General features: G+C 41.8%; 1 protein-coding gene across 2 annotated transcripts in view; it reads left to right on the forward strand.

Moving 5' to 3' along the window:
* The window catches only part of TSPAN4 (tetraspanin 4), a 332,463-nt gene that overhangs the window by 83,978 nt on the left and 225,203 nt on the right, over positions 1 to 23,282 (forward strand). For both annotated transcript variants that reach the window (XM_068684539.1, XM_068684540.1), the window contains exon 2: positions 16,691 to 16,740. The gene's annotated coding sequence lies outside the window, so the exon portion shown is untranslated. The remainder of the gene's footprint in view (positions 1 to 16,690; positions 16,741 to 23,282) is intronic.

Genomic DNA, 23,282 nt, shown 5'->3' on the forward strand with positions numbered 1-23,282 from the left:
TGGAAAGGGACCTCTGGAAATCAAGTCCAACCCTCTGCTAAAAGCAGGTTCCTTACAGGAGGTTGAGCAGGAAAGCATCCAGGCAGGTCTTGAATATTTCCAGAGAAGGAGACTCCACGACCTCTCTGGGCAGCCTGTTCCAGTGCTCTGTGACCCTCACTTACCCACGTTTGTATGGAACTTGCTGTGTGCCAGGTTTTGGTCCTTGTCCCGTCGCTGTACACCACGGAAAAGAGCCTGGCCCCATCCTTTTGCCTTCTGCACTTTAAGTATTTATAAGTGTTGATCAGATCACCTCTCTGTCTTCTCTTTTCCAGGCTGAACAGAGCCACGTCTCTCAGCCTTTCCTCATACGGGAGATGCTCGTATAAGAGGTACAAAGTGAGTTTCTTGTTTATATGCCAGCACTACAGGAGGAGGGGGAGAGGAGATGTTAATTAGTGGTACGCAGGAGTATGCTTGAAAGAGGATTATGGTGGTTTAAAAAGTGATTATGAATTTACTCTGCTGGCTTCCTAAGAGGGCTGTTATATGTTTAGAGGGTATGGGATAGCCACAGATTGGTAGAAAAATCACTAGAACAATAAAAAAAGAAGTTTAAAGTATTTGGTATTTCTCTCTGTTTCTCTGAGACTAGATTTGGGTAGAAGGTTTTTGATAAATGGCTGTAAATGGATAAATGGATCCTGGTGTCATGGGTTCCTACTAGTAACTCTTACTGTGCCATGTTGAGGAATCATTCCTGTTGCACAGGGACTGAAATTTGGGGCTGCTGCTGCAGAGACCTACCTATGCTGATAGGCAGAGTGGAGGTAGAGAAAGTGACTAAATAAATAGACTCTGCAAACTGTCGTTTCTCCCAGCTTAGGCAGAGAGGCAGTTTGGGCACTTGGAATGCTAGTAAAACAAACATATTTTTTTTCCTGCTAAACCTGTGTGATCCTGAATGAAGTACATCTCACCGTGTTCTTGAATCTGTCTATGAATCTGTCAACTTTTTACCCTATGGTCCTGTAGGTTACAGAGACAACTGTAGCTCCCAGCTGTGCTAGGCTGTATTGTGCCAGGGACTGTGCAGACGTACAGTTATGGGAGAGCCTTGCTTCAGAGATCTCACTTTCTGAGCAGATTAAGGCACTCATGAAATGAGTAAATGCAACTGATATCTAATGCTTTGATCTCCTGGATGCCTGTGTCATTTTGAACAAGGATCTCGTGTTCATGGATCAACAGGATGGAATTCATCCAAGCCATCTGTCTAGCCTCTGCCAAAGGAAGTAAGCACCCCTAGGATGTTATCTCTCCTCTTACAGACACTATCAAGAACGGATTGGATTAATTGTCTGGGAAGTGCTTATTTCTCAGTGCTGGCAAGGGGAAGGGGAATAACAGGGAAAAGCTTAGTCTGGATGTCAGAAGTTGGATGACAGGAGTCTCATCCTGTTTGTTTTTTAAAATGTTTTTTAAAAGGTCAGAAATGGAAAAAGAAAACAAAAGTGCTGAAAAGTGAGGTAACTTGCACAGTTACCAGATGAGCAATGGATTGAGAGAATCCTGTCTAGGGTTGCTTTAATCCCTGAAGCATGCTTTTTGTCTGGAGAGTCACCCAAATGCCTTGCAGCAGCTGGGCAATCCTCTTCAAACCACAAGCACATGCGAAGGTTATGCCAGAGAAAACAGTAAATGAATTGTTCAGACCCATGTCCTGGTGGAGTGTAATGCAGTGACACGAGAGATCAAGGTTTCTTGGAGGATGGTATCTTATGAGCCATTTTAATCCTGTATTGTTCAGGAAATGTTCCTGAGATAACCCTGCACTCTCCCCTTCCTGCCTCTGGCAATACTCATTTTTGTCTCCACTTTCTGGAGCTATAGTTCAGTTTTTGCTCTGCTGTAGGTCATAGCATTGGCTAAAAATCCAGTGATTTAATGCAGTGACAAAGGTAAAGGAAGGTCTGTGGAAATATCTGCCAGAATTGTACTGAAATGTGAAGAAACACTTCCACACGTTGTAAAGCCTAGCTTATTGCCGCATGGAGGAGGCTGCTACAGATGGTGTCAGCGGGGGACCTGGAGAGTCATTGCACCTTAATCCTTCTCTGCACATCCTTAACTGGTCATTAGTTTTGTGTAATAGTTTATTTCAGAGAAAAAAGAGAAACCAAAAGAGATCAGAAAGTGAGGGAAGATAAGGGTTTTCAGGAGTATACAGGCTTTAAAAAAATGTATTGTGAAAAGAAATCCCTTCTTACCCTTCCCTCACACCATACTTCCCCCTCCCCCCCCCTCAAAAAAAAAAAAAGAAAAAAAAGAAAAAAAAAGGCACAAAGTCATTATTGACATTATTGAGGGGAGTGATGCGTGTGTTTGTTATGGCTCAGGATCAGCTTTTTCCTTATGGACCAAAGAACCTTTTCTCTTTTATTAAATGGATATGGATAGCGTGTGACAGCTCTGACATTGTTTTTTGAAATATAGCCGCTCGACAACTTTGTGAAGGGAGAAAAAAATCCTGCTTGATTTATGGGGAAAAAGCCTTAAGCTGTAGGTGACATTAGCAATGAAAATGTCAGGCTCTGTAGTATGTAATACATGACTGTGCTGTGATTTCACTGTATTTAATGTTATGGGACAATAACCAGGACTTCTGTGCTTCTGATTACTCATTTTGAATGCAGCTTTTCTAAAGAGAGTGACAGTTTGATATTCCTGGGGAACAAAGTGCAGCTATCTTAATGACTGAACTTCGGCCTCCCTCTACAGAAGTCAGTGGGATTTACTCATCTCCTATGGGAGAAAAATAAAGCCTTAAGGATATGTGTAAAGTGTGAATTTTCAGAAAACTTACTTTATTGGCATCAGCTTAGTTAGCGATTTACTCCTGTTTGCAAGGACCTCTTTCATTTTCATCTCAAATCTGTTTATGCCCTGCACCAATATTTTGTCCTTCCACTTCTACGCTTAATCTCTCTATATCTTATATATATATATTTATACATATAAAAGATCTGAAAGCTTTCAACACAAGGGTAACATACTTGGTACAAGATGGCGGCGCTCCCCTCAGCAGGCCGACCTGAGGCTCTGGGCTGCACCGGGAAAATCCTGAGGGAACAGCTTGGATATGTGGGGAAAAAAGGGTGTGTTGAGGGATTGTGGCTGAGTTTGTGCACAGCTGGTGCTTCTCTTCATAGGGTTTGTGGTCCCTGTGCGAAATGTGTGTGTTTGTGACCCACAGGTGCGTGTCACAGGTAGGCCCATGGGCCTGGCCATAGGAGGAATAACCACCACAGCACATCCATACTCCTTCCCCTCTTATGTGATGGTTGGAAAAAATGTTGCTGGGTATCTCTGTTCTTGTTCTACAGCAAATGGTGAATAAACTGAAAATTGCTTCCCCTGGGAGTAAATCTCCCTGTTCTTCAGCAAGGATTGAGGTGGCTGGTGCAGACCAAGTCCGTGCAGGACCTCACATTAGGCTAATAGATGTTACTGGAAGTGGCTTCATGCATCAGCAGGTTCATCACTGGAATTGCAGAGCTGAATGTTCAGCAGTGGGACAAGATCATCCCAGATGTCCGTTCTGCCTCTGTCATCCACTCAGAGGTGGCAGAGCACAGGAACAGGACAAATGGATGTGCCAGAATTTCTGAGAGATGACGGAGACCTAGGAACAGGCAAGTGACAAAGATGAGACCAACAAGTATTATTAGAGTGACTTTTTGGAGTCACTTCTGACTCTCAGCAGATGACTTCACTGGAGTTAAACCCATGTAATGGACACTGGGTTACATCCAGCTGACAGTGGCCTTGCTGCTTTAATTTTTAGCTTTCCCCAGTGTTTTACATGTCAACATAACTACAGTATGAAGTCTAGTCCAGTTGGTTTAATACTTTTGGATAAGGTAGTGCACAGAGTTGCCATTAAATCTGCTTCTATTTCTGCTTTTTATTTTGGTATTAAAACACTGGTTCAATTCTGCTTGTTCGTTAAACCCTGTTATGATACAGGAGCTGAGTTCTAATGAGCAACTTGGCTCATACAGTTGCAAGCACCTTTTATGGGAGGAAAAATGTCAGTTGGAAATAAAAATCCAGTCTCAGGCTGCCAAGGGCCTGTCATTATAAAGACAGTTTAAAAAATAATAGAAAACATTCTCACTGGATAGAAGTTTTGAATGGGCTATGTGAACTACAAGTCTTCAAGCTGGGTTTCCAAAGTCACTTAGGATGAGTTTTATGAAGATACTGCAGTGAGTAGAGCTACAGGTAGACATCTTATGGAACCAACAAATTTAAATGTCATTGAGGGCCTCAAAAATACGATTTTCAAAAAAAGAAAAAAATATCTTGCTATTTTTAGTGCTTCATTTGAATCTTTTTAACGAGGCACGGTTTTCCTGGGGAGAGGAAATATCATTTTAGAAAGTTGAGCTCTTTAAACTGTTTGCAACTGTACATGAGTAATAGAGAGAAATATTACTACTGTAATTGTTCTGGAAAACTATACAATTAATTCACTTCTGAAAAGGAAAAGGGAGAATCGTATCCAGTTAGAATAGTAGCACCATGTTTGAGACCAATGGGAAAACTGCCTTGGACATAATGATGATTAGTGATAGGATCTGTGAAGCTGGGATGTAGATGAGATTTCCACATTCCTTTGCCTAAAACGAATGTTTGGATTTCTTTTTCATGGGCTGATCTGAAAAAAAAAAAAGGAGACTTTTCTCTTTTTGCGTTTCAACTCAGTGTAGCACAGCTTCCAAATAGACAGTAGAATAATATAAATAAAAGAGAGCTAAAAATAAAGTGAAAAAGTCATTTCCAGCCAGCTCTATATGAGCACTAAAACCAGAAATAGAGGATATTTCATAGTTTCCCTGTAGCATCCAGCAATGAAAATCAATCAGTCTGAACCAGGATCATCGTGTGAAAACAAACCATCAAATTGGGGTTAGCAACAAGAACTGCAACATCCACAGCAAGGAAAAGAGGAGGAAAGGGTAAGCAAATGAATGGGGACATTTTACGTACTCTTTTGTGTGTGTTTCTTAGTTCTTCTATTCCAATAGAAAATCCAGTCTATACATGTAAATGTACGCTGTCCTGCATAGCCCAGTCATGTAGTACCTGGCCAGCACCTCAGCACTTACCAGACTCTCGCTTGCTGCCCCTCAGCGGGATGAGAGAGAGAACTGGAGGAAAAGGGAGGAAGGCTGCAGGTTGAGATGAAGCCAATTTAATAAGTGAAGCAAAGCTGCACATGCAAGCTAGGCAGAACGAGGAATTTATTCACTGCTTCCCACAGGTAGGCCGATCTTTAGCTGCTCCCTGTAAGGCATGCAGATCCCCTCTGCATGTGGCAGTTATTGGGGAAGATAAATGCCACGTCCACAAGGGACTGTCCTTCATCCTCCTTTCCCTGAGGTTTTGTTGCTGAGCCATGGCATCGCAGTGGGAATCGTTAAAAGGAGAGGAAGGAAGCTGACATCTTTGAGTTCTGCATGCAGCGAGGCTCTTTACCTGCAGTATGCTGGTGGCAGGCAAACTTCTTCAGCTATAATTCACAAAATATCTGGGGCATTGCTAGAAGTGTAATGTCTGGACCAGTATGTAAAATCCTGCGCTAGGTACCTTAACTGGGATCCAGTAGTATGCTATTGAGTGTTTTAAATGTTTCTGCTTCCATATAAACATTGATGGCATTACTCAGTGTTTTTGCTGCTAATTTAACAGCCGAGGTTCTGTTGAATAAACATGAATTCCAAAAGTTTGGGGGATTTGTTAGAAATTAGTTCCTAGTGCTTATGTTGCTGGCATGGGATTGCATTTTCAGCCCTTTAGCTATGGACAGAGGCCGTTTGGCTGGACGTAAGTCAGTTTAGCCTGTTTCATTTGCAGCAAAGAACTTTAAAAATCCTCAGCATCATTGTTGCATTCATTTGGACATGTTGAATTCTCCATGCACGTGAATCTTGCGTTTTGGAAGTTGTAAAGAGGTCCTGGCTTTTAGAGGGCAGTTGCCCATTAAGATAAAAGAACCGGACATTACTGCAGGTTGCTCTTGGCTGTAGCTGCATTCAAAGCATGGGACATAGGGCTTTTGATTCATATCCGAAATATGCATGAAACATTTCTGTGGGTTACAAATCAACACTGCATTTCAATGAGACATTTGCTAATGTTTCCAATACTATTAAAAAAGCTCAACCGTAACCACGAGTTTGTTTTCTCATGTTTGGATTTATTTATTTTTTTGCCTAGTAATTACACAGTTCCGTTATATAAATTATTTTTAACTAGAGCTTACACCTATGCCTACCTTGAATTTATTTCTTCCTGAAAATTCTTGTTTTCAGGTATGATAAAAGTATATAATAAACAAAGATTATTCTTAGCTGGTACAGAATCTCTCATATTACCAAAAATATGGATCTCTTGAGAGCTGAGTCTTTGTACCACATCCTTAATGCTTTACCCCTGCCAGCAATCTTAATGAAGATGATCTGTTTTTAAAGATCTGTTTAGAAATGCTATTTCAGTATAAGTTTTTATATTTCCTTTGCCTGAAGCAGCTGGTGTGCCCCTGAATCCTGGGCTTGATATTTGTCTCTGGTATTGAAGCCACAGAGCTGTGCCTGTGTAAACACAATTCCAGTCGTTCCTGAATGCCCTAGCAGTGTGTCAGAGTTAGGTAAATCAGCTAACTACATTAATTGCTCCTACGTCCCTCGAGTGCTTCCACTTTGTGGGTTTTACAGTAATGTTAATGTATTGTAATCCATTATTATCTGCAAAATTAAAATTTTTTTCCTTTGCATGCATCTGCCACTGTTAATTCAGAAGCTCTAATAAATGCATTAGAAGAGGGAAGAAATACGCAAAAGCAGGATCCCTCTGGGACTGTATAATTTCACTTTTACTCATGACTTTTCATGCTGGGTTGGATGAAAATAAACAGGGTAAATATGCATGCAGCTAAAGTGAGACTACAAAGCAAAGTCGTAAAACCCTTTTGTAGCTGTTACACTTGCATTTATTACAGAAATAGAAAGAATGAGACCAGGTAAATGCAGTAATGAGCTGAAAGCAGGTTTCAAACTTGCACTGAAGGGATGGGTGTCATGGAGAAGCCCTGAGTGGTGTCATGCACTGGAAGGGGAAACAACCCAGTAGGGCACATCAGGTCAGTCACTGTTATTGGGGAAAATGATAAACAGTCAGAAAGCTGAGACTCGTCAAGGACAGAAAGGAAGACCTAGAGGAGCTGGTGTGAAGACACAGCATCTGAGGAAGAAAAAAAGTGGCTGCATGAGCAGCTGAAGCTTTACAAGACCAATAATTTTGACCTGGTGCTTTATCACTGTTTGGGAGTTGGCCAATACTTGGTACGGGTTTCTCCTGCTAATTTTAAGAAGGCATTGGGTGATAGCAGACATTTAGGCACTTGATTGCCTAACTTCAAAGGAGCAGGGCAGCATGTGATATGGGGACAACCAGGGTGAGTCAGAGAAAGGTTTACGGAAATGCAAGTAATGTGAAGGATAAAATCAGGATAGGAACGAGACAGTGAAAAAGAAGGGAAGAAATGGAAGGGGAGCAGATATTTGGGAAGTGTTACATTCAAAAGCTTTTCTGTGAGGCTGAACTCAGGCAGAAATAGGAGAGGCTGAACTGCCTGGGGTGGAAGAAATGTTTGAAAGCGGTGTGGACATCCAGGAGAAGCCAGGAAGGTGGCAGTACGTAGGGAGTGTAAAGGGAAGCCATGGGAGAAGCGTGTGGCAGAAGCAACAAAGGTGCTTAATTCCAGTTGTTGGTGTTGCACTGTGTCCCTCTGGGGCTTCCCTGGAGTTTCAGAGGAGATTCTGGCTCAGCACCATACAAGTACAGGTGACACGTCTGACAATCATGACCCAGCCTTGCAGAGGAGCTTCTGGCTGCTCAGCTGAGGAAGGAGCTGCAGGGACCCTCGGCCGCAGAAGCGCCAGCAGCAGGCAGTGTAGGGCAGGTAGGAAGCGGGCCTTGCCCCGTGGGTAGGACGTGACAAATGTCCTGTTGTTTCAGTGCGATAATCGTCTGCCCTTGGTCTAATCACTGTAATTAGTCCTGCTGTGCTGGCTGGTGATGCCCCATGGGACGTGCCTCAAAAATGTCCTCCTGGTAGGTGCCTGGAGGGCCCTGGGTTTGGGAGTAAAGAACAGTAATGCTGTTATTGTTATCCGCAGTGACAAGAGAGATCACAGCACAGGAGGCATTGCAGAGTGGATCTTTCAGCAGTCACAATAAAAAGAAACAAGCAGAAACGTGGGTGAAGGTTATGAAGGGAGCAAGCCTATTGTACTTGACCAGATGGATATATTTATACCAGGGCAAGGTAGTCTGTGTTGAGTTATTTGTCCTGAGGTTTCTGCCTTCAGTGTATGTTCTAGAGGAAGAGTTTAATTCTTCAGCTGCTGGGGTGCTTACAAATCCAGGAGCAGGCCTGTAAAGTTCAGTGATAGAGTTTTTATGCAGACATAAAGCAATTGTAGTGAAATAAAGAAGTTTTTTTTTTTAGTATGATGAGGCTTAAAAATGTGTACGGCCCACAAAGCCTTACAAATCCCTCTTGGTTTTCTAACATGCAGCAGTATTGGGCTCTGCAGAATAAATGGAGCTAATCGTTTCTAGAAGCTGGTCTGATCCATTGCTCAAGAAGCTGAGAGCCGGGACTTGTTCCCTTGAGTCAATTGTAAGTCCTTTCTTCTGTCTTAAAATGCTAATAAACAGAGCTGAGGAATTTCATGGGTGTTTGTAAAGCTTTGTGAATCGCTGCAACGAAAGATTGTCCTTTACAAAGTACAGTGTTATGCCTCAACTCCTGTGGGGTATAGTGCCCTCCTTTTGTGTATTGGACTTAAGGGCTGAATAGTAATTGTTGGGCTTGAATATTTGCAGTGAGTTGTGGAAGAGGAATGGTACAATAGATAAAGTTTTCCATTAGTGTAGGTAAAGAAACAGATGTGCATTTAGTGAACATAAATGCATATTTGCCAGTCTTTCAAGAATGAAGAAAAATGGTATTAAAGTAGAACAAAGCAACTTTTACTAGGAATGAATAGAGCTTCTCTGTAGAAGTAAGATAAATATCAGAAAACAAATAACTGTGAAGCCCCTCAAAAAAAGCCGTGCTGTAGCAATGCTCACACACTTTGCTACTCACGTCCTACATTCATTAAAAAGCATCAAACGCTGTTAATGTGCTTTCAGCAACATCTGTTTCCTGAGCTCTCATTAATAGATGCTGATCTACATTTAGTTACATTATTGCCTCATTTCAGAGCCCTCAGTTTTCTGCTCCTTTGAAGAGCACGCTAGCAATATTTTTGGTTCCGTACTTCATCAAGCTGTAGTTCCTCTTCCCCTCCCACTGCCTTGTACATACAGTGCAAAATGTTTCCTGCAAGTTCAACAACCGTGCTAGTTTATGTGCAGACTGAAGAGTTTAGTGAGCAGAGGAAGGGCTTTTAAAAAGGAGCTCTGATTTTTAAAAGTAACTGCAGCAATGACAGCAAGATGGCCCATATCTATCGTCCCAATGATTTCTTGTTTTAGCCAGGAAAAAAAACACATATTCTTCTCTTTTAGTACATTAGGCAAGTTTGATGCTAATGTAGTTCTGATGAAATCAGTAGCAACATGGTGCTATAAAATAAGTGTAACATAATGGAAACAAGTATAGTGGTCCCAGTTGCCAATTCAAAGAGCTAAACTTTTTGTGTGAGCAGTACTTTTGGTATTTTTGGTCTGTGATTGAGAGTATTTTTTTTAAAAAGCTTTAGAGTCCTATAAAAGCACTGTGACTTTTCCTAACTTTGGCATTGCAGAGAGCTAATGCTGGTATCTAATTGATGACTTGGACACCACTACATTTTCATTATGTATACAACCATCACTGGTGCCTTATCTGTAAGAGTAATTTTGGCAATAAGCATTAAGTGATATCATCACTCTTCCAAATAGTCTCAGGAGAAGCCAAAAGATGATGTCATGTCTAAGCAGTCCTCTAATCCTGGAAATATTTTTAATGTCCTGATTTACATGTGTGAAGAATCAGTCTCTGTCGAAGCTGTATTTCATCTCGTGGGCTGTCAATTTTTCAAGTTCAGCAGTAGAAATTAGTACTTTTCAAGGAAAATTATGCATTCTTTAAATCGATCTCTGTATTTATGGATACATACATAGATCCAGCTGAATGTATGTACATATATATGGTTTAGTTTTTATCAGTCGGATGTTTTATTTATGTGTCCCAGTCCTAGAAAAAAAAAAAAAGGCCAGATTGTGTCAGAAAGGTTTCTTGGATCGAGTGGGCTATGTTGTGATTTACTTATTTGCTTATTTATTAGAACTTTTCTATACCAATAGCAGCCTTAACACATTGCATTTCTGCTGCCAAAAAATGTTTTTGCTGAAAGAGTTGTTTGTTGGCTTTAATTCTATGAACTGGTATAAATCCTACCAGCAAAAGACAATGGCACTGCTATAGGCTGCACCTATAATATGAGAATTAGCTGCTTTGGTTGTAGCAAGGTGGTTGTGCTTACAGAGCAATACCAGCAAGCCCTTTCTGAAGCAGACCTTGCCCAAGGCGTGTGCTTTATTTTACATACTGTGAATGGTTTCATTGATTTTGGAAATTACTTGTAAAACAAAATTTTGGCCCACACATCCCACAGACTTCAGTGGAGCTAGAAGGCACCCAAGGGGCATAAAGCATTTTCAAACTCGGGACTAGAGCTGATTGAATCCCTGAGGCTATGACAGAGGTAGAAATTGAACTTCTGATATTGAAGAAGAGGTGAGAGAGGCTTGTGGTTAAACTGTGGAAAATATAGCAACGATATTGATATTTCAGCAATGTTGAAAGAGAGAAGGGAATGAACAGAGGCTTGCGTAGTAAGAAATAGCATTGCCAAAGGGGATGGTCTAGGAAAATAAATGGCCATTAAAGTGGCATTTTGGATAAATAGCTGTGGAACAAGATTGCATTTGTCAAGAGAGTTTTATCTCTGTCGATGATACGATGCTATGGCTGGCCCATTAGTGATGCTGTGTGGGAAGCGTCTGCCTGTCTGCCGTGCTGAGGTATAGCTTAGATACAAGATATAAGAATGAACAGTGAGCTTCAAGATGAAGATGATAGTCGAGTTATGGGCTGGTACAACAGGAAGATGTTGTTATTGCTCACAAATCGTTAGGAAAGAAGTTAATGGGTGGGAGAGGCTTGAGGAGAAAATTAAGATATCTGCTTTAGCCATGATGAGTTTGTGGTAATTGCTAAGCACACATCAAAATATAAGCAAACAAGCTGAGATTCACATTTGAACAGAAGGTGTGGTATTTTGTAAGTCATCAGACTAGCTGAATTTTGTTTGCAGATGAGATGAAATGCGGAAGGAAAAGAGAAGGAACAAAAAGGACAGAGGCTAATGGAATTACAGAAAAAAAAAGAAACGTATGGAGCTTGAGGAGAGTTCAGCAGAGGACATGCTAAAGGAGTGCTTAGAAAACTAGAAGGATTTAGGAAATGGGATCTCAGAAGCCATGAAAAGAAACAGCTCAACAGCAGGAGCATGGCCAAAGCTACTGAAGGACGTAACTAAGAAATCATAGAGGTGGTGGTAAAAGTGGCTTCCCTTGACTCTGAGAGCGTAAAAAGATGTTTCTAGGCTGCATTTGTTGGAAAAGAATGCTGAATGGTAGCGAGCTCACATTGGCTTATGTATTCTGGCATGGATTTTTCAAGATGGGAGGAACTGGTGTCTTTGTACTGTGAAGGGCAGAGTTAGAAGAAAAAAAGTTGGCTTTGGGGGAGGTTTGAGAACAAGAAGAGATCACCCTGAAACATGAAGTTGGTTAGTGTTGGAGACCCTTCTCATGCAATCATCAGTGAGCACTCCCCTGAGCAAGAAAATTAATTACTCAAGCTGTAAACTAGACTTTCACTTGGGCTGCTGTTTTAACACTGTGGTCTACAATTTATCTCTGAGGAGATCTTGGCCCAATGAATTAGACTAGTTTTTGTGATGTGTTTGAGTGAACGTGCGTGTGTACCTTGGTGCGTTTAGAAAACTTTCATTCTGGCATTTGGAAGCCGTGATGACCATGTACGTGAAATCCCGCAGGCTGAAACAGGGTAAGAGTAGTTTCTTCCTGATGTCATCCATCAGATATTGCATGGGACAGGCAGAGCTGCTGTAAATGCCACATGAAGCTCGCGGGAATCATTCTATCCCTTTCTAGTATCTTGGGTATGCGTTCATGCCTTAGACGAAAATGCTTGTCCTGCGTCCCGGGAGACACATGCACCCGGTTCTTCAAGGCCACTTTCACAATCCCTTGAGCAGTATCGCTGGTGCATATTAGATTGCTTCTTTTGTTGATTTCATCCTGTTTGAAATATGCTTTACAGAGATTTAACCAAAATTTTCATCACCTCAGAATATTTGGCTTGCTGTGTTCAGAGGGGCCAACTCAGGCATTGCGTTAATCCTGATGCAGATGGGGACTTGTGCTAATGAGATCAAACCACTCATAACACCATTCAACACGTGTTCCTGTTCCATTTCCTTTTCTCGAAGTGGAGGCAATAATGGGCTGTCCTGAAGTTGTTGAAAGTGAAGTAGATGGCAAGAGCTTGCTGCCTATGTGCACCACTGTGAAAACGCAGTGACTGTGCTCTCCTGGCTGAGCGTACTCAATGCCCGTTAACATTAATGGGATGTGTCTGTGCTTGGAGTACAATGTACCCTATAGCCTCTGGGTAATAGAAACCCTTATCTTGCATTTCCATATTGCTGCATGGAACAAAAGCCATTGTACAAACAAATCCACCCCATCCCTTCATGGGTGTTTTCACTTGCTTCTCTCTTCATGAGAGCTAATTTGCAATGAGACAACTGAAGGCTGACAAAAGAGCTTTGTTACTTTCTGCTAGCTTAAAGAGACACAAGGAGAGACTTCTTGACATGCTGCCATTGCTGCCCAGACCTTTTATAAGCTTTATCTTCTCTAGATGCAGTCTGTGAGGTAAAAGTCACCTCTCCTAAAAATGCCATATGCTTTCCATAGAATGGGATCTCTACCCCCAGTTAGATTGCAACTCCTGATTTATGAAAATGTCACCGTCTCTGTGTGGCTTCAGACAGCTCTGAATTCTGAAAAGCTGTAATAAGTCCTGGTATCAGCAGAGAAACCAACCTGAGCACCTACCAGCCCTCCGTTTCTGTTTGTTGCCCCACCACTTGTATCGGGATGACTGTCAGTGGGGCATTGTGAAACTAGAACATCAAAATGATGGAGACTCGGAAACATGGCAGAAAACATGCCCTCGCCTGGAAGGAAAGGGAAGTGACACTGTTTATAGTAGATCTATGCAGCAGGACAGTTGATGTTGAAGACCTGATGGAGCACATTTGGTGCGTGTAGTTCAGACTAACTCTAGTCTAGTCTAGTGAATGCCTGTTAGCATCTGGAATGCATTCAGTGTGCTCCTGAGGCTCATCCTCGGGTTTCATTTCATCCAAAAGAAGTCAGTCCCCTCTGTGCACTGAGATGTGCCCCAGACTGACAACCAACAGGTAAAAATTGGGGATGACTGGAAAGTGTCCCTTCTTTTCTGAACTGAAACAGTAACACAGGTTTTCTAATACAGATTTGGCAAAGGTATTAGTATTAACTCTGCTAACTTCTAAGCTTACAGCCATCCGTTCATGACAGTCACCTTAACAGGCGAGGAGAATGAGCATCACTAGAAGTCCACAAAAGCACAGGCAGCTTCAAAAGTGTCAGTTACTCTTTGTGAACAGTGAAATTAACCTCCACGGAACTATACGCTGCCTATCAGTTCTGGTATCCAAGCTACCCAACCCTATTCCTAAAGCATAAGAGAAAGAAAATAGGATTATACTGACTTTACAGATTAGTTTGGAAGCAGAGAGAGTGTCAGTTAAATGATTCACCCAAAGTTAGAGAAGTGGCTTTTGTCAGAGCCAGGATTTGAATCATAATCATCTGAATCTCAGCCTGGCGCTTTAGCCACCGAAATGGAGTGTTGCTCTGGAGAAGAAAAGCCTGCAGTCAGACTGAAGTGCCATCGCTCAGTCACAGTTGCTGCTTTAGGGAAGTGACTGGCCAGAAAAATGAGTGTTAGCCAAATGTTTCTCATTTTTGTGTTTGTGTGAGAGAAGCTGTACATGCTCTAATTTGGTAAAAATGCAACTTCATTTCTTAATTAGAAGTTGTTGTTATCTAAAAACTTTGCAGCACTCCCACATGTCTCCTGACAGCTTGGGCTGCATGGCACAGACAAGCTAGGATGGCTTTAAATGTCAAAATATGCTTTTCATTCTTGTGTGTATATATATATCAACGCATTATCAAGTAAAATAAAACCCTGCAGTGTGACAGATTACGTTTCTTTAATTGCCATCACTCTTCAGATGAATTTATGGCTGTCAAGGGAAATTTGCACTTCTAGAAATGTTGGAAACCTGAATCATCTAGGCTGAAAAGCAGGCCAGGCCTTGCTCTGCATACCTCTTGCTGGAACAGTGCTGGAAGTGGCTGAGCTGATTTGAATACATTTGGTTTTGAATGCTTTCTCTTGCTCTGCTAATTATATACTGAGCTGTATTTCATGCGGATCTCCGACTATCTTCCTCAGCTTTTGAATTCTGTAATACAAGGAAAGTTGGTGTGTTTTCCAGGTCCAAAATTTGCTCTTGTTCTACTTTAGGACAAGATGTGTCCAAAAGTAATTTCCCTGTGTAAAATCTTCTCTCTGATTGGTGACTTTTGTACAATTATCAAGTTTGTTAAGAATAAAAAGAATATTCTCTGCTTAAGTGAAAACCTTTACAGTGCCAAAATAATTACTAGAAAATATAACTCTTGTGAGTATGTTTTCAGTTGTAAAACCTGTAACCAGTAGGGTAGTACATCGTTCCTGCTTATGAATTTGAGGATGTATAAGCAATCTGAAATGTCAGTGTCTCTTTAAAGGATAACATAGAATTGCTCCAGCCAAAATTGACAGGTGGATTCCACTTCAGTTTTTACATTTTGTGTTCATGCACGCGTGGGCATTAATTCTATCATGTTTCTCTTCTGAAAATAAGCATGCTCAGATAGAAAAGTAAAGAGTGTTTAGAAGTTTATGAGGGCAGAGGGCTGAGTAACGGAGGGAAAGGGTTTAGTGTGGACAATGTCTTAGTAGGGGTATGTAACATCAAGTTCCACAGTTATATTGGGATGCAAAATAGCTACAGTGGGTAATAAAAATGGGTTTTGCCAGGTGTCATCAGTCAACAGTATGTCTAACCTGCCCACCCAAAGGGAGTGGTTGCTTAGGTGAGTAGTGTGTAGTCCCCTAATTCGAACAGCTTGAGGAGAATAGCAAAAGCTCTTTTCTCCATTTCACTGTGCATTGGACAGCAGTATGACTGCCATGTCTGACTGAAAGGTCATGCTTCCCAAGGTTAAAATGCTCTTAACCAAAGGCAGGAGAGCAGGGAAGCTGTGTTTGCGAGCTCAGCTGATGGCTGTCAGCCATGGTGCTCCTCTTGCCTGGCCCTTCAGGTACTTGGCAGCTAGGCCGGGCCCCGAGCTGGCCACACGTGTGGTCCTTTGAGCTTTTTGTAGGGACAAGGGGGAGTTCTGCTGCCTGCAGCTTTCTCTTGGCGCAGGGCCTGAGGCCTCCATTGGTGGGTGGCCCCTGTGTGTGGGCCCCCCTCTGTGTGGGCCCTGGCCTGCCTCAGGGGTACAGCCCCGCGCGGGGCCCTGCCATGCAGGATCCCCCTCACAGCCCCACAGCTCCTCATGGTGCTCCCTCTGCCCTCCCTCAGAGAAACCTGGTCCCCAGGGGATCTACATGTAGTGTTTAATTTTAGTTTCTAGGAATTGTGTCTTAAGGAGGGGGAAGCTTTTCTAACTAATATATCTGCGTGTGCTACGCAAAATGGAGGGCCCGAAAACCTCTGTGTGGGAAAAGCAGCACTTGAATGCATTTTCCTTTCAATGAAGTGTTTCAGAGCATGTTCAGGACTTTGACTTCTGTTTTCATGAAGAGAAGATGATTTTATGTGGTAAATATCTGCTAATTTTGAAACTCTATCATATTTTCCCTCTTCTCTTCTTGATTTGTGTTTTCCATTGTTTAGCACATGTGGAGAGAAAGATTTGTGACAGAGGTTTTCATTCAGGGATGTGGCCTAATTAAGTAAGTCTCCAAAATAAAGGTGATCTATAAGAAAGTGATGGCCTTTGTGTGTCCCACACCTGCTGCGGGAGGCATGGAGGCACTGACTCCCTACCCTACCTGAGGCATGGAGGCACTGACTCCCACCCTGCCTGGGGTTTACCCACCCTGCTCTGTCTACAGCTGTAGGACACAGCAAAAATGTACTTTCAGTTATTGTCAAAGAGAGCTGGAAATGGCAGTATTCTACAGGCAAAGTCAGACTGGGGGGTGGGTCCAAATGGTCGTAACTTCTCCAAGTATTTTTCACATCAATGTGGATATTCAGCTAAACAAATCTTAAACATATGTTCTGGCCACGTCAGAAGTTTTATTTGTCATTTTTATTTAATTTCTTATTTTTGGTGTCTTATATTTATGTTTTCCCATCTCTTTCTTCTTTTACAGAGGCTTCAATAGACCATACTGCAAGGCATAAGCAAGCAGCAGAAGCAGAGGTGAGTATCTTCTATTCCTTTTGATGATGTATGTTGTTCTAGTGCTGTCTTGATTTGGATGTTTGTTTTCCTCATTATTGCTTGTTTGGGATGATGCATATTTATCAGAACCATCTGTATTGTGGCATGCCAGGGTGATGGAAAGGTATCTCCTTTACAAAGGCAGAAAATAGATGCTTCCCATTTTGTAGGAGCTGCAGGTTACATGAGATTTTGTGTTTTACCAAAGCATGCATGTATTAACTAGGCATCTGTAAATATTTCAGGTGAATCTATAGGGAAAGCGTGGATATTCATGAATTGTATTTTTCCATAAAGAGAACAAACAAACATGGATCAGCTGTTGATGGTTCTGGGAACATAGTGGTATCACCGTTGTCATCTGCCTGCCAATGTCTGATTGTAGAATGAAGAGCATATTTCCAGGCTTAATATAATGTTGTGAGGGATCTTTGAGATGGCAAACCTAAAACTGATGGTATTATTAGGCATCATGGTATTGCATCATGTGTCTATTAAGCAACACAAAATGATGTGTGAACATCATCTATAGGTATACCATAACAAAATTGCTACTAGGAACCACTGAAGGATGTGAGAAGGGGAACTAGGGAACAAATAGAGGCAAACTGAAACAAAGATGACTTGTCTGATGCCTTAACCATAAATGTCGGCAATGACTTTTAGCTAGGCAGAGATCTACAACTGCTATTCCAGACAGATTTCCTCCCAACCTTCTAAGGTGTTTAATTTTGAGTTTTATTTATTATTGAGCATCCTTTTATGTGCTGTGTAGATCTAAAGTCTTATATTGTCAATGAAGGGTCCCAGTGGGGTCATTAAAGGGGCCAACCTTGACACTATTTTATTTATTTATTTATTTATTTATTTATTTATTTTTGCTATGACTTAATTAAGAAAGCTCAGACTCTGGAAGCCTTAAAATCATATGGCTTGTGTGTGAGCTGGGCCTCTGCCTTGAGAGATGCTGTTCAAATGGCAGTTGTAGGTAGGGAACTGCAGGCAGGCAGCAGTGGTCCACCAGCGTAGCCTGAAGTCTTCTTTAAAAGGCAGCTCAGCTAAGCCTGGTCTTTGCTGCTGCAGATGTACCCCATTAGTCAGGGATTGTTGTATTTTCTGTCTTTTGGCCTTCATGGATTTATTTACCTGTTTAGATACTCTGTTGCCTTCAGAGAAAATCTGTGAATTAGAGGCCACAGATAGAATTGCCTTTATCCTGTGCTGCAGTTCCAGATGCAGATGGATGCCCTCCATGCACTTACAGTAGCAGCCAAGCAAGCTGGTAGGTCACAACACTCTTCTTCAGCCTAAACTGAAAAAGGAGTGACTAGCCTTAGTTAAAATGCGGGAAGAGCCTCTAATACTTTAGTGTTAATAGTGGTGCTGTCCTTGACCAAAATAGTTGTTAAATGGGGAGTAAAAACCTTTCCGTGTTGCCAAAGTTGTAATGAAAACAGTGGAGCTGTCATAAATATGATGTTCTCAGCTAAAATGATTATGGCTTAACAATTTTCCAATGCATTGCATTGGGTTATTTCCAGCACATTGAGATCTTAGCGCTGTAAAGGTTTAATACAAAATCTTGACAGTGAGTTGTTATCTGTGCTGGAGGAAAAGGTAGGCAGTGTTTGTGAAATCCACTCGCATTCTTTATCCACCTTCTTGATGTTGCTTGCATGCTCATTTGTTGTCATTATTCCATGTGTCTAACTCTCTCAAGAAACACTTGATCCAGTGTTTGGCTGCGGATTGCAAATTCAGTTGCTGGTGTGATGGAAGCTGCGTGAACCTAACGATAGTCATAGCCTCTAAATACACAGGCTGTATCCTCAGCCAGGATAAATCCATGGCAGTTCACAGAAGAGGCTGGAGCTGGGCCAGTCTGTGGTGCTTAAGCAGCACAACGATGCATCTTTGATGCAAATTACTACTTTTAGGAAAGACTGGCGTTTACAAGGAGTCGAGTGTGCACAGGTTAACGTTGAACAGCAAAGCAGCGCCAGAAGCTGCATTTGACAGATCTTTGTGAGATGCCAAGGAACTCGGGGAAGACTTAACTACCAGCCTCGGTAATGGTGCTAGAACAATAATAGTTGAGAGGATGCACAGAAGTGTTTTATTCCACATGGCAAAATGATTAGAACTGTCACGTTACCATTCACACAGTGGGAAAGTCATTCACCTCTCCGTAGCTCTGATTCCAGTTTGTCTTGTCTCAGTAGCAGAAGCTTTAGCAGTGGATGGCTCCAGCTTTCCTTAATTGATGATTCTGTTTCTTATTGCTCCAGAATAGGGTTTGAACATTCCTTGGTATGTTCCCTAGGGGGATTCCTAGTGGGCTTCATAAGTGAAGGGAGAAACAAGCATGTTGAAAGTTCTTCTGTTAGCCTGCAAAAATGTTGCCTTCTTTTTCATGTTTGCTTATTTTGGAGTAAAGGAAGAACAACAATTCATTTCTCCCATGGCCAAGAACTGCATTGAAGCTAGGGTGGCATTAAGAGCCTGCTGTCATATATAGTCATATAGTCATATATAGTCATATAGTCTATGACTATATGGGGCACCCCAGAAATAGTGGGCTGCAAATACTGAATAGTGCTTGCTTGTTTATCTGGTGGTAAAGAAAGCTCTTTGCACTAGAGGAGCATTCCCATTTGCAGTTAGCCAGCATACCAGGAAATGTCTTTCACATCCGTAGGTGTCCTCTGCATCTCAGTTGAGGGGAAAAAAGGTAAGGCTAGCCTCATAAGAGAGCAGTACAGAGACCCTGGTTGTCACTTCTTGCTTCACGGGTTTATTATGATGGGGCTCTGCGTTTTCTTAGTTCACTAGGTGCTGAAGAGCCTTTCTGAATAGATTACAGTTATGAAGAAATAGTAATAATAAAGTATTTTCTGCATTCCTGTGACTTTTTTTTTTCTCCCAGACAAAATAGACTGCACAAGCTAAAGAAATTGGTTGGTGTATTTATGTTATTGCCTCTTAATCAGTGGCTTTTTCCAAGCGTGTAAGTGAGCCGGGTACATAATGCCTTTGGAATCCCCGTGCGCTATAGAGATAGTGCTCACTGCTGACACCTTAGCAGTTGTGTGTGGATTGCTTTGGTGGACTAAAAACATACGTGAGGGAAGATTTTTCTTGGGGGATATTAAGTTTTAGTAAATCAACTGATTACTCCTAGAGAGAACAGACAAGCTTGGAGAACCAGTAAACTTGAGGTAAATCCTGTTAGTGGAGTAACTGTGATAGGAACACTTTCAGACGTTGTGTCCTAAGAACACTTGGATTCAGGTGCTAAATGCTCAGCACAAGGGGTATGTGCATACACATATACATGTATTAAAAAACAAACAAACAAAAAAACCAACTAATTATTTATATTACTATCCTGTTAGGATTATATTTGGTCCTCTATTTCTTCCCATTTTGTGTTCTAATGAACTGGACTAGGAGTAGTGACGTGAATGTAGTAACACAGGCGCTATGACATTCCTTGTTTGTATATATATTTTTACAGAGATTGCTGACATTTTAGCTCTAGATGTAGGAGAGTGAAATAAAGAGAAGAGGCAAGGGAAAAGATGGAGAGAGAAAAACAGGCAGTGATCCAAGAAAGAGTTTAGGGGAGGGCATCTGCAAGAATTTCTGAAAGAAAACCCCAATTTGATGTATTTTGCATTATCTGACAAGTGACATATAACAATAAAAGAAGCCAAAATTAAAGGTAACCACATGGGAAGTGGGCTTCAGCTCTGAATTTAGTGTTGGCATTTTCTGTTGCTGATTTGACATTTTATTGTTGCAGGGAATTTGGTGTTGTTTTTGTGAGTAGAATTAAGCTTTCCTGCTAGGATACGGAACAGCACCACACACCCCCTCAGGTTTCATTGATAAACAATTCTTTAGTACATACAAAAATGAGCGCCCTTAATATTCCAGGCACATCCAGTTTTGGCAGATGCACCTTTTTTTGGCGACAAATTCAGATGGTTTATATATTAAAGAGATGTGTTGCAGTGTCTTGAATTCGTGAAGGCAGATGGTTCTGAGTCGGACCGACATCTGGCCCCCTGTCCTTTTCTAACAGCAGCTTGGAGCAAGTGCCTTAAGAAATGGTAAAAGAAACAAGACAATATACAGTGTTAATTCTTGAGTGCACTTAGAAGCCATCGAGCCATATTACAGCATCAGTGCAAGCCCCAGGCAGAGGCTGCCACTTGGTACTTCCAGTTTTCCTCCTCTTTGAAACAGGAGGAAGTGCAAACATTACAGCTTGAGCTTTTCTCTTGTTTGCATCGGTGCAGATGAAATCAGTTCTTGGCCGCTGCCCTGTTCTGTAAGCCTCTGGCCCCAAGGAGCAGGTTAGACCTCTCAAGGTGCTGGGGGTAGTGTTGAGATGACACGAGTGCACTTAGCAGCTGTCCTGCGTTGTGATTCAAGCCTGGCTCCCGGTAGCTGTACAGCTGTTTCTCATGTCTGTGCATTTTGGATGGAAAGCGATAACAGCTTCTTATGACTACCAGCTCCTGAGGCTACCGAAGAAGAAATAAGCTCATGGTTGTGGGTGTCTTGTCTGCATGCAAGTGCAAAAGGATTATCAGAAAGTTAGCTTGGGATTGAAGCTGGAGATTCACCTCCTTTTTCAGAATCTTTTTCCCCTCCTTCCTGTGCCACCTCCCCTGAGTGGTGCTGGAACGTGAGGGCAATTACATCAGCTGCCAGGTTATTCCCCTCGCTTTCTGTTTAAGGGAGATTTGAGGCTGGCTGTACTTCTTGAAGAGTGAAAGAAAGACGTTGACATGCCTCTCAGTTTCTGTTTTATACCTGCTGTTTTAAATAATTTGATATTCTCCCTGAACACTGAAACTAAAATTCATATATTGGTTTCCGATTCCTTTTTCTGTTAGTCTTCAGGTGCACAGACTGTTTAACACCAATGATCAATAGATTCATCAGAGCTTTTTTCCTTTAAGCATATAGGATCTCTATGAAAAAGTGATTTATGATTTGGAATTAGACCTGAAAATGTCTTAAAAGATAGCTTGCATGGTACTAATTCTCAAGTGAGGTGAGTAGTCTGGATTTTCTAAAATGAAAAAAAAAACAACAAACAAAACCTACAGGATGGTGGAAGTTGACACTGCTGCTGATTTTTTCATTTGTTTCTTCTTCTTCCTCCTCATATTTTAAATCCTCTCTAGTAATTGTCATGGTGACTGCTACATTACTTTTGGTGACTTCTTTTGATACCTAAAAATTGTGGTTTTGTGTAGCTGTCTTTTTTTTTTTTTTGACCACTGATCCCAAGCCACTTCATAAGGGATAAAATCAAGGACAGAGGGGAAAAGATTGTCATTTAAAAGAAAAGGTGTAAGTAACTATTTTAAACTCTTCATTTAGAAACAAATCAGCAAATGTTGAGGCCCTCAAGGTTGGCCTCGAATTGCTCATCCCAGTTTGATCAGTCTTTCAGCATCTCTGTATGAACCGCTGAGCACAGGTGAGAGAATGGTGAATAATTTCCTAACTGAAGTTGGCAGTCTCCAAGGGAACATGGTTAAAAAATCATGGAGGTGATCTCGGCGCTTCACCTTTTGGTTTTCACAAAGTTTGAAGCTTGCGAAATAAGGTATTGAAGGCAGGAGGGATTATCAGACAGCCTAAGGCTTTTATTAATGTAGTTCTTTTTTTCTTCCTTTGAATTCTATTTGGTCGTATGCAATGAGAACTGTAAATATCCTATTGGAAAGGAAAGGGTTTTATAGCAGGCTCTTTCTCTTCTTTGTGAGAGCCAGTAATTTGAGGCACCGTCTGTTCCTGCTCTGGTAATTATTTAGCAGGTAGGCAAGATGGACTTGTTAACTTTTAGGTGGAAAGCGATAGAATATGTGAAGGTACTTGCGCAGGGCTTTTGTTAACTAGTCTTATTCTCCCTTGGCCTTTTGTAGCTGATTGGGCTTCTAGTGTCTTGCTGCAAATGAAAGGCAGTTCTGGAGAGTCAGCTCATTGCAGAAATAGCAGAAGGCTGTTGACTGAGAATAATCTCTCATGGAGACACGAATTCACAGTAACAGCATTTCTTCCGCTTTATTTCCCACAGCGCTAGGCTGAAGTGGCTCAGCCTTCTGGACATTACAAGCTTGTGTTGCTCCTTTACTTATTTAACACCTTTCCTGAACTTCAGGTTGATGTCAGATCTGGCTGTCTTAAGGCATGTTTCGTGTTCTTGTACACACTTCAATTACAGCCTTCTCGCTCCCCAAGAGGCCCGCCTCATAGCTAATTTCCTCGTGCTCCCCCTACACTTCTTTAATAGATTCTCTGAGCACAGAACAGCAAAGGATAGATTCCTAGCGCAAGGTCTTGCTTGAAAGGGCCACGTTCTCCAGAGCTGCAGTCAGACCACGAGATGCTAGAGGTGATCCGTGGTTGATCAGAGAATAGTCCTGGGGTTGCTCTGTTACCTTTCCACGAACAGAACCTCTCCAGAACACGTCTGGCCACAGCTTTGGATTTATCTG

Source organism: Anas acuta, chromosome 5 (genome assembly GCF_963932015.1).
Source record: "Anas acuta chromosome 5, bAnaAcu1.1, whole genome shotgun sequence".
In the NCBI taxonomy this organism is placed as follows: Eukaryota; Metazoa; Chordata; class Aves; order Anseriformes; family Anatidae; genus Anas; species Anas acuta.